Source organism: Cnephaeus nilssonii (assembly GCF_951640355.1).
Source record: "Cnephaeus nilssonii genome assembly, chromosome: 3".
Classification (NCBI taxonomy): Eukaryota; Metazoa; Chordata; class Mammalia; order Chiroptera; family Vespertilionidae; genus Cnephaeus; species Cnephaeus nilssonii.
In genome coordinates this window covers 70,493,780-70,506,430 of record NC_137074.1, presented here as the reverse complement: position 1 = coordinate 70,506,430, position 12,651 = coordinate 70,493,780, and positions in this window count along the sequence as shown.

The following is a 12,651-nucleotide window of genomic DNA, read 5'->3' as shown; positions in this document are numbered from 1 at the left end:
CTCTATGCTGGGGGCAGGAGGGGACAATCCACCTGTGGAAATTCTGGATGGGCCAGCATTTAGCTGCCTGCCTTTCACCTTTCCACTGGGCCAGGCCTGCCAGACCAACTTCTACACCACTTGTGCTCACCTCATCTCCCCAGCACTGGGTGTTCTCAATCTCCTGATGCAACTTGACAATTCAGAGCCATTGCTGGCAGTGAGCCCAGCCTGGTGTGGGGTTTTGTCCACCAGGAGGAAAAGCAAAGCTTGAAAGGTGGGTTAGACCAAGCCATGACCCATGGTTAGACCAAGCCATGACCCAGAGAGGAGTCATCCTACCTAATAAAAGGGTAATATGCAAATAACCATCACTCTGCTACACCCACGATTGGGCCGGAGGGAGGCTGGGGGGCGGGACTTGGGGTGGCCTATCTGGCTGTTGAGAGGTGCTGGGGGGCGGGCCTATCCGGCCATTGAGAGGTGCCGGGGGCTTTTGGCCGGGTGCACTAGTGGACACGCAGCTCCCTTGCCATCGAAAGCCGGGAGCTGGGTGTCTGCTCTGGCTCCAGGTCAAAAGCCCCCGCCAGAGGCTTTTGGCCTGGTGCACCAGCGGACCCCTGTCATTGATTGCAGGGAGCTGGGGGTTTCTTGGGCCTGGTATACCAGTGGACCCCCTGCGATTGATCACCTGGGCAGGGAGCTGGGGGTCTGCTTTCAGCCTGGGCAGGAGCGGACCCCCTGCGATTGATTGGAGGGAGCTGGGGGTCCGCTCCTGCTCAAGAGGCCTTCGGTCTGGGCAGGCCTGAGCAGGGGCTGAGCTGGTGATCAGAGGGAGCTGGAGAGGCCTGCCCAGGCCTAAAGCTTTGGCCGGAGGCTTTAGGCCTGGGCAGGGCCCAGCCCTCCATTGGTGTGCACTATAGAGGAAACACCTTTTCTGACTGCACATTGGCTAAGCTTCCTGTATGCCACTGGTAATATTCTTAGTAACTTGGGTAATAAGAATCCAAAAAGGTGATCTAGGGTTTTTCCACCACACTTCTGGAGAAAAAAATGAAGGTCCGCTGCTGGAAGGCTAAGAAATATCATATCCTGCCCTAGCCGGTTTGACGCAGTGGATAATGTCTCAGCCTGCCGACAGCAGGGTCTGGGTTTGATTCTGATCAAGGGCATGTACCTAGGTTGCAGGCTCCTCCCTGGCCGGGGCCCAGATCAGGGCTCATGCAGGAGGCAACCAATCAAAGTGTTTCTCTCTGTCTTTCCCTTTCTCTTCCACATTCTCTAAAAGTCAATGGAAACATACCCTCAGGTGAGGATAAAAAATAAATAAAGAAATCCATATCCTATGAAAAACACATCTTGAAAATGCCTAAAGAAAGTTGTCATTTTTTCTTGGTGAAGGGACTGGAGTCCGTGTTGATGAAAACACCTCGGTGGCTGCGGTGACTGACAGTGGCTGCAGCAGCAGGGTGATGGGGCTGGTGTCTTCCCCTGACCAGCCCGGTTACCTTCCACAAAGGGAGGCCAGACTGAGGCTTAGGTACGCTCCCTGTGGGGCTTGGGCCTAAGCCGTCAGTAGGACATCCCCTGAGGGCTCCCAGTATGTGAGAGGGGGCAGGTTGGGCTGAGGGACCCCCGACCCCCAGTGCACGAATTTCGTGCACCGGGCCCCTAGTTTTTAATACTTTGCACAAAGGCAGCCCTGCCAGAAGCAGCCTTTTTGTCTTCTTTTAATTCCAAAGAGCTAAATGTCCTGTAGACAGTGGTCAGTCAGTACAAGTTACATAAAGTGCAGGATTTGAGTTTTATGTAAAGTGCAGGACTTGCTCCATTTATCTCTGCCATGGTGTCGGCAGCATGCGGAAACTTTTTCCCTCAGGGGAGGGGGAGAAGCTGGGAGGCCTGCTAAGGCTCCTCTGCCTCTCTGTCTTGGGGCCTCACTGTTAATCTGACGGACAGAGGGAACTCTGTCCCCTCACCAACGCGTGTAGTAAGATATTTTCACCTAACATTGTTAAATTCCAGTAACAGTTTTAAGCTTAAAGTCTTCCCTTATGGTCTCCACAAGCCTTTGTTTCACTCTTGAAATCTGTGATCTCTACCAGAGATTGCTAAATACAATATTCAGAGTTTAGAATAACAGCAATTGGGTGGATGGTGGAACTGCGTGGGGGTGGGATGTCAGAGAGAGAGAGCTTTGCTGGACTTTGGCAGACTCAGTCTTCCTCACAGGGCTTCAATGCCTCCAAGGACAAAACTCTCTGATTAACATGTGATTTTTCCATAAACACTGTTCACAGATTATAAGCAAAGGCAGTCTGCACGTAAACAAAGAAGTGTAAGAATAAAAGCATTTTCTTTCTTTTGCAGAATCTCTTCTTAGACTCACAGTCCTTAGCCTTGGGGGATATTTGACAATGTCAGTAGTCATTTGTCAATGTCCAGCTGCTGAGGCACATCTCCTGGGTGGGATCAAAATGAACAAAATACATCTGTTTAGCAAACTACCAAACAGGCGACTTGTGATTAAAATATGAATCTGAAATTTGCATTAAAAAACTGTACTCAGAACCTACAAAGAAAGGGAAAAAAATGATTTTAAATGTGTGTGTGTATGTGTGTGTGTGTGTGAGTGTGTGTGTGTGCTTCCACACATGTGTATGCAAACTCAGGAAAGGATGGGGGAGGGCAAAAGGACAAGCGATGGCACAAAGTGCTTTTCTTTTCAGAATAAACAACAGCTATGGAGATGATTTGGTCTGGGAAGCCAGACTGTGCTTCTACGAAGTCATTTGCATATTGCTAAGTGGTTTGTACACAGCTGGGGCATCCGGGTCCCTGCACTGTGTTCCCTGAGGCCTCTCTTCTCCTGCCTTCTTCCCAGGAGGAGGATGGTAATCATTACACTAGCTGGAAACACCACGAACAATAGATGCAGTGGCAGTGGCAGGTGCTCAAAGTCACTTCTTACTTTTAACTCCAAGAATCTGGGACATATCTGCCCTGTCAGCTTCTCAGGAAAAGAGTCAGACATTATTTTCCTTCTCCTGGAAAGAAAACCATTGGAGGGATTATGAATGTTACTCTAGTCTCAGTCTGAAGTTTAAATCTGTTCAAGCATGCAGTTATTAAGATGCCAAGTTGCCTCATTTAATTACAACCTTCATTATGGTATTGAATACTTTAAATGCACTATTTATCACACCTGAGGAGAAGAGCAGGTCTGTCTTAATGGACCACTCTCAGTGGGCCATCTATCGATTATCTTCTCTACTGACTTAATTCCTAGTAATCACCTAGTGAGCAGCCATTAAAGGAAGTGCAGGGTGGGGTTGGTGGGATGTGGTGGGCCTTTCATATAGCAGTAGCTTTTGGCCCCCTTGCTGCAATTTGAGCCCCTGTAGTTAATGAACAAAGGTGTCTTCATTATAGAAAGACTTTATTTATAGGATGTAACAGGGCAGGGCAGGGCAAATCAGTTCCTTGAGAATTCATTCTAACTGAGCCAACTGCACTTGAGACCCCTACGACCCCTTCTGGCTTCAAAACAAGACTGGTCTGTTGAAGGGGGGGGGGGTGTCGGTTCCTTGGGAGTTACTACCAAATGCTGGGTTGCCTCATGTCATTTAATCCAATCATTGAAGGAGTCCCTCATTCATGAAGCTGACAGCAAAGTATATATTATTGGCTGAATTTTTGGATGAAGAACCTGAGGTTCAGAGAGGTTATTTTTGCCTCTTAGTTCTTCTCACTGGTCTAATAATCAAATTGACATGAGACAGATTAACAGGAAAAAAATAACCAAATTTATTATGTGTGTGCATGTGAGAGTTCTCCAAGAACATAAGACCTGAGGACAAATCACAAATGGGGCAGCTGAGGCTTATATGCCATCTTGAGCTAAGGAGAAAGGGGAGGTGGTGGTTTATGACTTCAAAGGAGAGGAAGGAAATTCACATGGGGATGGAAAAGTAAAGGGTTGGTAATAAGTGTTTGCTGGGCCATCTTTAGCAATGGGGCACAGAGAGGACTTTGATCAAACAGGTCTTGCTCAGGTTCCTCCTTGTCTGTCACACACCAGTTTATATTAAATTATAAGGTTAACTCTTGAACAATTGAGGAACTTAGGGGTGCTGACACCCCATGGAGTAAAAGAATTTGTGTATGACTTTTGTTTGACTCCCCAAAACTTAACCACTATAGTCTACTGTTGATTAGAAGCCTTTCTGATAACATAGCTGATTAACATATTTTATATGTAATATATTTATACTGTATTCTTAAAATAAAGGAAGCTAAAGAAAAGAAAATGTTATTAAGAAAAACCACAGGAAGAGAAAAATACATTTACAGTACTGTACATATTTATTGAAAAAAAATTTTCATAAAAGTGGACCTAAACAGTTCAAACATGTTATTCAAGGGTCAACTGTAGTTGTCCATGATGATAGCTCCCTTCCTGGAGCAGATTCTCTAGCTAAAGTCTTTTAGGCAGTTGTGAGGAGGTAAAAGGTTCTTCCGGAGTCTTCTGTTTCTTAAAAATAACACTTCTAGGAATATATCCCAAGAAAACAGAAACACCAATCAGAAAGGATATATGCACCCCTATGTTCATAGCAGCACATGGCTAAGATTTGGAAACAGCCTAAGTGCCCATCAGCAAATGAGTGGATTAGAAAACTGTGGTAACAGTTTTCTAATTCCATCTACACAATGGAATACTACGTTGCTGTAAAAAAGAAGGAATTCTTACCATTTGCAACAACATGGATGGAACTGGACAGCATTAAGTGAAATAAGCCAGTCAGTGAAAGATAAATACCACATGATCTCACTCATTTATGGATAGTAAAGAACATTACAAACTGTTGAACAAAAATAGAGGCAAAGAAGCATCGAACAGACTGTCAAAATACAAGGGGGAGGCAGGGGAGGGTGGGGGGATTAGAGATCAACTGAAGGACGTGTGTGCATGCATATAAGCATAACCAATGGATGCAAGACACTGAAGGGGGGGGGGGGTGAGGGCAAGTGCTGGGAGGTAGGAGAGGCCAGGGGGAGGTCAATGGGGGGAAAAAAAGGAGACATATGTACTACTATTTGTAATACCTTAAACAATAAATAAATTAATTTAAAAAATAACTAGCTTAAAATAATCAATATCCAAAACAGGCTTATTTTGGGGTAGCAAAATTTTGCCCCTACTCATTATGTATATACTTGAAGCAAACAATAGAGGGTAGGTGGTAGCTCTGATTTAAGGAGGAGACACTGAGAAAAATGACACCTGACATGAGGGCTGGGAAAGGGGAATCCAACGCTGTGCTTCTGCCTTTGCTGAGTAGAGGAAGGAGGCCCTGAAGACGCAACATCTCCCAGGAAAACTCCATTCTCTTGTCCTTTTACAAACCCATTCAGGGATCACTTACAGCACTAGGTAGAGCCTGTCATCACAGGCACCTCTACACACGAACTGCCTCCTCTAACTCAATCCTCAGGCAAGGGCCAGTCACGGGTATGGAGGAATACTGGTATTTGCAGAGCCAAAAGGAATTCTTACCATTTGCAACAGCATGGATGGAACTGGAGAGCATCATACTAAGTGAAATAAGCCAGTCAGAAAAAGATAAATATCACATGATCTCACTCATTTGTGGAACATAAAGAACATCATAAACTGATGAACAAAAATAGATGCAGAGACAAAGAAGCATCGAGCAGACTGTCAAACTACAGTGGGAAAGCAGGGGAGGGTTAAGAATGAGCTTTGCAGTTTCTTCAGGGGGGTAAGAGATCAACCGAAGGATTTGTATGCGTGCATATAAGCATAACCCATGGACACAGACACTGGGTGGAGGGTGGGTGGCGGTGGTGGTAGTGGTGGTGGTGAAAGCATGTGCCGGTGAGTAGGGGAGGCCAGGAGGAGGTTAATGGGGGGAAAAAAGGAGTCATATGTACTACTATTTGTAATACTTTAAACAATAAAAAAAAATAAATGATAATAAAAAAAAAAAGTGAAGATCTGGCTGGCCAACTCTTTTCAAACTTCCTTTTTCTGTTTTGAACCAGAACCAGGCAGCTTACTCCCTCCCTTGACCACCTCTTCTGGAACCAGGGTGTAGACTGGGTGTGAGTTTCTGGTTAAATATCAGAGGTTGGCCCTGGAGACTGAGATGTTTCTAGACAAGTCACAAGTCCCAGCAGCCATGTTAAACCTAATGAAAAGTCAATGGAGTTAGATTTGGCCACTCTAAGTTTGCATTTATAACCTCCAGTCTCCCTCCTTGTATCTTTTTCTTCCCTTGTGGTATCTAATAACAGCTGCAACATAATAGTAATTAAAAAATAACAATGCTTCCCATTTATTAAATGCTTATTAGGAACCAAGCATTATGTTTAGTGAATTATATATTATCTGGCTTACTGACAGCACCTAATGAATTAAGCATGATCACCTCATTACCAATGAGAGAGTCTATGGTTATCAGCCTTAACTGCATATGATAAGTACTCAGGAGTTTATTTAAAACATGAGTCTATGGAGATTGTTTTAGTTGCTTGTGTGTGGAGCCTAAGAAATGCCAGCATAAGAAATGTGCAACCTGTAGAGAATTTTTATAAGAATTTATTTCAAACAAACTGATGACAATTACTAAGAAGCAAAAACTCAAATATTCCTGAAGAATTAGTGGATTAGAAACAAAACTTTACAGTTTCTTTTATGCATTTAAAATTAAGGAGGGAGCATAAGGACGATACAGGAAGTGGGACAGTTAACAAGATTATGTGCTCTCTTTAGTGTGGTTTCACTTATTTCAAAGGTGTATAAACCTAGATGCACAGAAACAATGAACAGAGTTTGCTTAAGGCAAAGACAAACCTTTTACTAAATAAGTTATATGCCTGGGGCATGACTACCCACCATGACCTGCTCAGTTAGCAGTTTATGATCAGATCACCCTTTGAGTTTACTTTCTGTAGAACTTTTTTTATCCACAATTCCCCCCTTTGGTCATAAATTAATCCAATGAATGCATTGATGACCAACCTTTTGGTTGGATAGTGTGGTTGGTCTTACAGTGCTAGGAAGGTCCATTCCTAGGAACTCTTTATATCAATGCCATTTTGTTGAAATGGTGGACCATTGGGGATGGGGCAATGCCATAACCATGGGATGTGAGTTGAATCCAAATTTTCCCCAAATGAAAAGGGCAAGTAAATTAAAGGCAGTCAGATCTTATGGCCTTCATTGCAAAAAAGTACTCTGGATCATTTCTATTCTATAGCTATCATTAACCAAGTTTTGCTTTCTGTTTTATTTTTCTGTATTTGGCATCTAGTATTACTTTCTTGGCTGCAAAGTCCTATTTGCAGTTGATTGGGCTTTGATGTGTGCAGGCAAATGAACCCTTTAGTTTGGTAACAATAGCTCTCTACATCTAATGTCAGTGGCCTCTCATATGTCCGTTGTAGGCAGAGGTGTGTGTCAGAGACAGGGGTAGATGTCCATTTGTGGTTAGGCACCTGATAACATCCCTTCCAAAAAAGTTGGAGAGTGTCTTTTATTTCATGTCCTTTGCAATAAACAAAATCTCCAGGTAGTGGTCAATACTGTTTAAAGTTTTTGTCTCCTGAGAACTCACTGTGAAAGGAAGCCATTACCAATTTGACATTTTCTTGATGTGACTCTATCAAACTTTGGCAATTGTGTAAGATGTCTCCTTTCAATAATGTCAGCTCATACATTCCTTCATGTAATTTATGTCCAGCTTAAATGCATTATGATGCATGAAGGGATTGAAAAAAAGGAAGAGGGTGGTTATGTGAGGGAGGCTGGAAGAACCGAGCAGCAGTCTTGGGGTTCTCATAGCCCTGACTATTTAATTTACAACCATTGTTTACTTATAAAATATAGCTTAGAAGTTTTTCATCACTTATTTTACAATGTTCCCCATGTAATATTTTATTTATTTTTTATTAGTACTTTAAGACATCCAACCCAAAGAACAAATATAGAAGAAAGATGAAAGATGAATTGAGAGGATAATAATTTTTAAAATATATTTTTATTGATTTTAGAGAGGAAGGGAGAGGGAGAGAGAGATAGAAACATCAATGATAAGAGAGAATCATTGATTGGCTGTCTCCTGCACGCCCCCTACTGGGGATGGAGCCCACAACCCAGGCATGTGCCCTTGGCTGGAATCGAACCTGGGACCCTTCAGTTCACAGGCCAATGCTCTATCTACTCAGCCAAACCAGCTAAGGCTCCCATGTAATTTGAGGTGTTCCAGGGGCTCTTCTGAAACACCTTAAAGTTATTATTGCATATATTAAGATTTTAAGCCTTAAAACCTCAGTTTCTAAAAACTAAGAAGTCAAATTTATGAAGACATTTTATAACTTTAAGAAACATATTTCAAAGTCAATTATTAACATGAACTTATTTTTGTAAAACCCAGGTAAACTATAATGTCAATAATCCAAAAGACATGTCTGCTTTACTTGAACCAATTAACTTAAACTAGCTTTTATTTACTAAAGGTTAATATTAGATCACATGAACTTAAAAAACATTTGACCTAGTTTTTATATTTCTGAGAATATTGGAATACCAATCCTTACAAGTAATTGCCTTTAATTTTAACAAACTATCCATAAGTAGAAAACTATCTCACATGTAGGCACACCGAGATACAAACAAAGTCCATTTAGCCACAAGAAAAACTCATTTGTTTATAAAAGAACAGTTGTGATGTAGGCAGTTAACGGAGTTCCTACAGGAATGAACAGAGTAGGAACAATAAGACAGGTACGGAAGATCACCTGGGTGGAAAACCCCAGGTACCTAGTAATGGGCAAAACTAGGGTAAACCTCACCCCCAGGGTGACCTTTATTCCTCTAGCATATTGCTGGTCATGCTGTTTAGATCCCCTGACCTTTCATATCGCTGGTCATGTGGTTCGGACTCTTCCTTGATCTCTTCTTCCCTGGCATGTCACCAGTCATGTGGTAGATCCCCTTAGAGGGGAAAAAGGGAGCCAGAGAATAGCCTCATATGACCTCCATACAAGCCTTTGCATGACCACTCCCTTAAGCATTAGACCCTGCAGATGACATCTAGGCTTCAGCTGTATTTCAGCTCCAGGCCCAGAAGAGCAGCAAGGCCATGTGGCTATGGCTTATATCAGGACCAACTGCAATGACTAATGACTCCCTACCCTGGCAGCTATTAATCAGTAGAGACCATGATTCTGAGAGGACACCCCAGGAAAGCTGATGAATATTCTATTGAAATCCTCCTCTGAGACCTCCAGATAAAAACCCTCAAGACAAAGGACTCATCGTGCTCAGGCTCTCTCTCTCTCTCTCTCTCTCTCTCTCTCTCTCTCTCTCACCTGTGCCTTTCCTTATCCTTGCTTCCCTCAAGGCGCATACCTTTGCTTTCTTTTTCCTGAGCTCTTAGGGCCATTGTTTTGCCTTTGTAAGTTGTTTCCTGGGCCCATGCAGCCCAGCTGACTTACTTTTTCCACTGCTCACTTCTTTTACCTCTGTGATTTTTCTAAATAAACTTTGCTTGTATTTGAGTCTTGGCTCTGAATTTATTCTTAGCCCAAACTTAAAGACTGAAGTCTCACTTCTGGTGCCATCCACCACTAACAGTTGAAGACAAATTTTGTTTTGGAAGTATTAACAATTTATATCTGTCCTCGACAAGTTGACTTTCAAATGATCTTTCCCCTTTTGAATAAGGACAGCCATTTTTATTACCTCCAATAATTAGGTTGACACCTAAATCATATTGTAGGTTAATCTAAATCTTATTTTTTAAGTTTTGAGAGACCAGTTAAATGTTTTCATTCTGCCTACTTTTATAGTGGGCTTTTCCTAATTGTGTGTACAAAAAATTAATGTAGAAGTACTAAAGGATTCTCCTCTCAGCCATCTTAGTATTAAAGAGGGAATGACTGTCCTGGGGCTTGTTGGCCTTGCAGGCTTGTTTGGCCTTTCCTCATTAATTTTAATTTTTCACTTGAGATAGGTAGTCTGAACAAACTTCGAAGGAAAAGCAGCCTTTACATGGACATCTTCATATGAACCAAATGTACTGACTATCCCTGTAGGACTCCTTCATGCCCTGAAAGCTTACTGGGTGTCACTGGACCCATGATGCTTTCCAAGGCACCAGTCTCTCTCTTTGGGTGAAACCATTCCAGAACGCCCTGCCTTCACAAAAAACTCTCCCCAGAATCAGTTGCATTACCACACTGGACACCTCAGGCACTCATCTCCACCACTCTAGATTTGGAGTTCTGCAACAACTATCATCACCCCCTCTGGCTATTCATTTGTGGAAGCAAATGTCCTTTCTCTTTCAGAGCTAAAGAGTTCAGTTTCTCATTGAACCAGCAAAGATTTTGTTCAGACTCTCAGTAAGCAATCTGATTAAAAAGCTGCAATTAAAAACAGCAACCTATTGTTTCTCCTTTCACCTAGGTTATCTCAACCCTCATCCACCTCGAGGATTTTCTAAGAAGAGCCCAAATACAATCATGGACCTGCTACTTAGAGCAAGGCTATATCATGAATGCATGGTATATCCACCATTACCCAGATGCCGCTGACGTGGGGCACAATGGGCCCTTGCTTGTACCTAGCAGCAGGTGTGGGTCGTCAGGGTGGTCTGAGGTGAGCTTCTTCAGAATCCTCTCATCTATGCCAAGTAAATATCAACATAAGAAATGTCCAAACCTATAAAGAGTTCTTACAAGGTATTATTTGGGGGCAAACTGATGGCAATTTCTGGGAAGCAAGATCTCAAATGTTTCAAAGAATAACAGTTTTACAGTTTCTTTCACGCATTTCAAATTAAGAAGGAAACGTAAGGAAAATAACCGGAAGGTGGGCGGAAGCAAGGTGGGGATTGGATTACAGAATAGTAGAGGGTGGTAAGGCTTATTTCAAAGGTGTGCCAACAGAGGCACAGAAACAATGGACAGGGCTTACTTAAGATGGAGAGAAACTTTTTACTAAAAACGTGGCCACCCACCATGACCTGCTCAGTTAGCAATTTATGATCACTTCACCCTGTGAGGTTACTTTCTATAGAAACCCTCTCCCCTTTCTTTTTGTCCACAGTCGAAGCAAGAACTCTGCCCACTAACACTCCTGTATGTTTTTATACTTGACACTAAGGTCATAGATCCTAAATGTGTCCTGTGGGGTGGCTAGGACCAGAGCAGATACCTGGGCCCTTGGCAAGATACACCTGAGCCTTGCTTTCTCCTTACATCACCCCAGCATCCTATCGCTCACTTTGCAAGTTAATCCTCATTCAAGAGACTACATAGATTAATTCCAATTGAGTTGCGCATAAAAAATAGTGAAAATACTTAAAGCTCAGTGTTAAGCCTGTAAAAATCAAAACAAAACAAAACAAAACAAAACAAAACAAAACAAAACAAAACAACAACACTATGCTTTTACTGATTTTAGAGGGAAAGAAAGGGAGAGGGAGAGAGAGATAGAAACATTGATTGGCTGCCTCCTGCATACCCCCTCCTGGGAACTGAGCCCAAAACCCAGGAATGTGCCCTGACTGGGAATCTAACCAGTGACTTCTTGGTCCATGGGTCAATGCTCAATCACTGAGCCACACCATCCAAGCTCAGTGTTAAGCCTTTTGAAATTCCCTCCTTTTACCCCCTGTTGTGGATCTCTACTGTCCCCAAATTTAGCCCCTGTTGATAGCTACCCTGGCCATGCTTGGGACAATCCCAGCTGGGGGTTGGCTGCCAACGCTGTACTAGATCTGAGTGGAAGGAGTAGGCAGGCCTTTTCCTGCCTAAAAAAAGTGCATATCACACAGTCTGTGCTTCATTGGTGGTATTTCCTAGCTCTGAATGTAGGCACTCTCTCTGGTGGTTCCCATCATGCATTTCTCGGAGTTCCCAGGGTGTGCCCTACTTTCACTCACAAAATGAGCCCAGTATGACTTCTTTTTTGTGAGCTCCCTGAGAAGGAGGCACAAGCCGGTGTCACACTCTGACAGGAGGGTTTCAGTTGGGCACAGCTCAGGCCAGGGTCCCTATAGAGATTTCAATGGAAACTGCTGTTCCAGATGTCAGTCAGAGCCTTTTCTCTCTGGGACCCAGGCAGAAGTCAGTGGAGGTCTGGGCTAGGGAAGAGCCTGGAGTCAGACAATGTACCCGCTGATTCAGAAAGTTCCCTTTTCTTTCTATTACTCAGGAATATTTGTCATTTTGTCCTGTGACTCATATTCTTTCTCTTGGGGAACATCTTGGTTCCTCAGACTCATGGCTCCCTTCACCCTCCTCAGGACCTCGGTTGCCTCACATGCCCAGACTCAGATTGATTGCAGCTGTGCTGAGCCAGTCCCCAGACACACCCTAGGAATTTACACTGGGCTGAGAGAGGCTGTCAGCCCAAAGGTTCACTGAGGCTGTGTCTTTATCCCTCCAGGATGATGGATGGCTAAAAAGTTTACTGAGAGAAGAAATTAGATGAAGGAGACTTAGTAATGCTAGCTTCATTCTTCCAGTTGCTCATAAACAAAACCTCTCCTCTCCCACCCCTCATTCCACTGGTCATCACATCCTGAGGTTCTATTGACAAAGCACATTCACAGTGCCCGTGTCTTGCCACCTCTA